Genomic DNA, 5000 nt, shown 5'->3' on the forward strand with positions numbered 1-5000 from the left:
CGTCAGCCATCTCAGCACCCTGGAACCCCCCGGGTGGCACAGGGCTGGATGGGGCTTTCGTATAGCAGGGACGGTGCTGCCTCTCGCTTCGCTCGCTGTCCGCCGCTCGCCGCTCGCTCGTGCAGCCAAAAATGGCCAGTTTTGGCCCGTTTTTGGGCCGTTTTGGCCAGTTTTTGGCCTGTTCTTGCATTGCGCGGTGACCGTCGAGAGCGGAGCAAAACGTCAGCCATCTCAGCACCCTGGAACCCCCCGGGTGGCACAGGGCTGGATGGGGCTTTCGTATAGCAGGGACGGTGCTGCCTCTCGCTTCGCTCGCTGTCCGCCGCTCGCCGCTCGCTCGTGCAGCCAAAAATGGCCAGTTTTGGCCCGTTTTTGGGCCGTTTTGGCCAGTTTTTGGCCTGTTCTTGCATTGCGCGGTGACCGTCGAGAGCGGAGCAAAACGTCAGCCATCTCAGCACCCTGGAACCCCCCGGGTGGCACAGGGCTGGATGGGGCTTTCGTATAGCAGGGACGGTGCTGCCTCTCGCTTCGCTCGCTGTCCGCCGCTCGCCGCTCGCTCGTGCAGCCAAAAATGGCCAGTTTTGGCCCGTTTTTGGGCCGTTTTGGCCAGTTTTTGGCCTGTTCTTGCATTGCGCGGTGACCGTCGAGAGCGGAGCAAAACGTCAGCCATCTCAGCACCCTGGAACCCCCCGGGTGGCACAGGGCTGGATGGGGCTTTCGTATAGCAGGGACGGTGCTGCCTCTCGCTTCGCTCGCTGTCCGCCGCTCGCCGCTCGCTCGTGCAGCCAAAAATGGCCAGTTTTGGCCCGTTTTTGGGCCGTTTTGGCCAGTTTTTGGCCTGTTCTTGCATTGCGCGGTGACCGTCGAGAGCGGAGCAAAACGTCAGCCATCTCAGCACCCTGGAACCCCCCGGGTGGCACAGGGCTGGATGGGGCTTTCGTATAGCAGGGACGGTGCTGCCTCTCGCTTCGCTCGCTGTCCGCCGCTCGCCGCTCGCTCGTGCAGCCAAAAATGGCCAGTTTTGGCCCGTTTTTGGGCCGTTTTGGCCAGTTTTTGGCCTGTTCTTGCATTGCGCGGTGACCGTCGAGAGCGGAGCAAAACGTCAGCCATCTCAGCACCCTGGAACCCCCCGGGTGGCACAGGGCTGGATGGGGCTTTCGTATAGCAGGGACGGTGCTGCCTCTCGCTTCGCTCGCTGTCCGCCGCTCGCCGCTCGCTCGTGCAGCCAAAAATGGCCAGTTTTGGCCCGTTTTTGGGCCGTTTTGGCCAGTTTTTGGCCTGTTCTTGCATTGCGCGGTGACCGTCGAGAGCGGAGCAAAACGTCAGCCATCTCAGCACCCTGGAACCCCCCGGGTGGCACAGGGCTGGATGGGGCTTTCGTATAGCAGGGACGGTGCTGCCTCTCGCTTCGCTCGCTGTCCGCCGCTCGCCGCTCGCTCGTGCAGCCAAAAATGGCCAGTTTTGGCCCGTTTTTGGGCCGTTTTGGCCAGTTTTTGGCCTGTTCTTGCATTGCGCGGTGACCGTCGAGAGCGGAGCAAAACGTCAGCCATCTCAGCACCCTGGAACCCCCCGGGTGGCACAGGGCTGGATGGGGCTTTCGTATAGCAGGGACGGTGCTGCCTCTCGCTTCGCTCGCTGTCCGCCGCTCGCCGCTCGCTCGTGCAGCCAAAAATGGCCAGTTTTGGCCCGTTTTTGGGCCGTTTTGGCCAGTTTTTGGCCTGTTCTTGCATTGCGCGGTGACCGTCGAGAGCGGAGCAAAACGTCAGCCATCTCAGCACCCTGGAACCCCCCGGGTGGCACAGGGCTGGATGGGGCTTTCGTATAGCAGGGACGGTGCTGCCTCTCGCTTCGCTCGCTGTCCGCCGCTCGCCGCTCGCTCGCGCAGCCAAAAATGGCCAGTTTTGGCCCGTTTTTGGGCCGTTTTGGCCAGTTTTTGGCCTGTTCTTGCATTGCGCGGTGACCGTCGAGAGCGGAGCAAAACGTCAGCCATCTCAGCACCCTGGAACCCCCCGGGTGGCACAGGGCTGGATGGGGCTTTCGTATAGCAGGGACGGTGCTGCCTCTCGCTTCGCTCGCTGTCCGCCGCTCGCCGCTCGCTCGTGCAGCCAAAAATGGCCAGTTTTGGCCCGTTTTTGGGCCGTTTTGGCCAGTTTTTGGCCTGTTCTTGCATTGCGCGGTGACCGTCGAGAGCGGAGCAAAACGTCAGCCATCTCAGCACCCTGGAACCCCCCGGGTGGCACAGGGCTGGATGGGGCTTTCGTATAGCAGGGACGGTGCTGCCTCTCGCTTCGCTCGCTGTCCGCCGCTCGCCGCTCGCTCGTGCAGCCAAAAATGGCCAGTTTTGGCCCGTTTTTGGGCCGTTTTGGCCAGTTTTTGGCCTGTTCTTGCATTGCGCGGTGACCGTCGAGAGCGGAGCAAAACGTCAGCCATCTCAGCACCCTGGAACCCCCCGGGTGGCACAGGGCTGGATGGGGCTTTCGTATAGCAGGGACGGTGCTGCCTCTCGCTTCGCTCGCTGTCCGCCGCTCGCCGCTCGCTCGTGCAGCCAAAAATGGCCAGTTTTGGCCCGTTTTTGGGCCGTTTTGGCCAGTTTTTGGCCTGTTCTTGCATTGCGCGGTGACCGTCGAGAGCGGAGCAAAACGTCAGCCATCTCAGCACCCTGGAACCCCCCGGGTGGCACAGGGCTGGATGGGGCTTTCGTATAGCAGGGACGGTGCTGCCTCTCGCTTCGCTCGCTGTCCGCCGCTCGCCGCTCGCTCGCGCAGCCAAAAATGGCCAGTTTTGGCCCGTTTTTGGGCCGTTTTGGCCAGTTTTTGGCCTGTTCTTGCATTGCGCGGTGACCGTCGAGAGCGGAGCAAAACGTCAGCCATCTCAGCACCCTGGAACCCCCCGGGTGGCACAGGGCTGGATGGGGCTTTCGTATAGCAGGGACGGTGCTGCCTCTCGCTTCGCTCGCTGTCCGCCGCTCGCCGCTCGCTCGTGCAGCCAAAAATGGCCAGTTTTGGCCCGTTTTTGGGCCGTTTTGGCCAGTTTTTGGCCTGTTCTTGCATTGCGCGGTGACCGTCGAGAGCGGAGCAAAACGTCAGCCATCTCAGCACCCTGGAACCCCCCGGGTGGCACAGGGCTGGATGGGGCTTTCGTATAGCAGGGACGGTGCTGCCTCTCGCTTCGCTCGCTGTCCGCCGCTCGCCGCTCGCTCGTGCAGCCAAAAATGGCCAGTTTTGGCCCGTTTTTGGGCCGTTTTGGCCAGTTTTTGGCCTGTTCTTGCATTGCGCGGTGACCGTCGAGAGCGGAGCAAAACGTCAGCCATCTCAGCACCCTGGAACCCCCCGGGTGGCACAGGGCTGGATGGGGCTTTCGTATAGCAGGGACGGTGCTGCCTCTCGCTTCGCTCGCTGTCCGCCGCTCGCCGCTCGCTCGTGCAGCCAAAAATGGCCAGTTTTGGCCCGTTTTTGGGCCGTTTTGGCCAGTTTTTGGCCTGTTCTTGCATTGCGCGGTGACCGTCGAGAGCGGAGCAAAACGTCAGCCATCTCAGCACCCTGGAACCCCCCGGGTGGCACAGGGCTGGATGGGGCTTTCGTATAGCAGGGACGGTGCTGCCTCTCGCTTCGCTCGCTGTCCGCCGCTCGCCGCTCGCTCGCGCAGCCAAAAATGGCCAGTTTTGGCCCGTTTTTGGGCCGTTTTGGCCAGTTTTTGGCCTGTTCTTGCATTGCGCGGTGACCGTCGAGAGCGGAGCAAAACGTCAGCCATCTCAGCACCCTGGAACCCCCCGGGTGGCACAGGGCTGGATGGGGCTTTCGTATAGCAGGGACGTTGCTGCCTCTCGCTTCGCTCGCTGTCCGCCGCTCGCCGCTCGCGCAGCCAAAAATGGCCAGTTTTGGCCCGTTTTTGGGCCGTTTTGGCCAGTTTTTGGCCTGTTCTTGCATTGCGCGGTGACCGTCGAGAGCGGAGCAAAACGTCAGCCATCTCAGCACCCTGGAACCCCCCGGGTGGCACAGGGCTGGATGGGGCTTTCGTATAGCAGGGACGGTGCTGCCTCTCGCTTCGCTCGCTGTTCGCCGCTCGCCGCTCGCTCGCGCAGCCAAAAATGGCCAGTTTTGGCCCGTTTTTGGGCTGTTTTGGCCAGTTTTTGGCCTGTTCTTGCGTGGTGCGGTGACCGTCGTGAGCGGAGCAAAACGTCAGCCATCTCAGCACCCTGGAACCCCCCGGGTGGCACAGGGCTGGATGGGGCTTTCGTATAGCAGGGACGGTGCTGCCTCTCGCTTCGCTCGCTGTTCGCCGCTCGCCGCTCGCTCGCGCAGCCAAAAATGGCCAGTTTTGGCCCGTTTTTGGGCTGTTTTGGCCTGTTTTTGGGCTGTTCTTGTGTGGCGCGGTGACCGTCGTGAGCGGAGCAAAATGTCAGCCATCTCAGCACCCTGGAACCCCCCGGGTGGCACAGGGCTGGATGGGGCTTTCGTATAGCAGGGACGGTGCTGCCTCGCGCTTCGCTCGCTGTTCGCCGCTCTCCGCTCGCTCGCGCAGCAAAAAATGGCCAGTTTTGGCCCGTTTTTGGGCTGTTTTGGCCAGTTTTTGGCCTGTTCTTGCGTGCCGCGGCGACCGTCGTGAGCGGAGCAAAACGTCAGCCATCTCAGCACCCTGGAACCCCCCGGGTGGCACAGGGCTGGATGGGGCTTTCGTATAGCAGGGACGGTGCTGCCTCTCGCTTCGCTCGCTGTCCGCCGCTCGCTGCTCGCTCGCGCAGCCAAAAATGGCCAGTTTTGGCCCGTTTTTGGGCTGTTTTGGCCTGTTTTTGGGCTGTTCTTGTGTGCCGCGGCGACCGTCGTGAGCGGAGCAAAATGTCAGCCATCTCAGCACCCTGGAACCCCCCGGGTGGCACAGGGCTGGATGGGGCTTTCGTATAGCAGGGACGGTGCTGCCTCTCGCTTCGCTCGCTGTCCGCCGCTCGCCGCTCGCTCGCGCAGCCAAAAATGGCCAGTTTTGGCCCGTTTTTGGGCCGTTTT

This window comes from Musa acuminata, unplaced genomic scaffold (assembly GCF_036884655.1).
Source record: "Musa acuminata AAA Group cultivar baxijiao unplaced genomic scaffold, Cavendish_Baxijiao_AAA HiC_scaffold_74, whole genome shotgun sequence".
Lineage (NCBI taxonomy): Eukaryota > Viridiplantae > Streptophyta > Magnoliopsida > Zingiberales > Musaceae > Musa > Musa acuminata.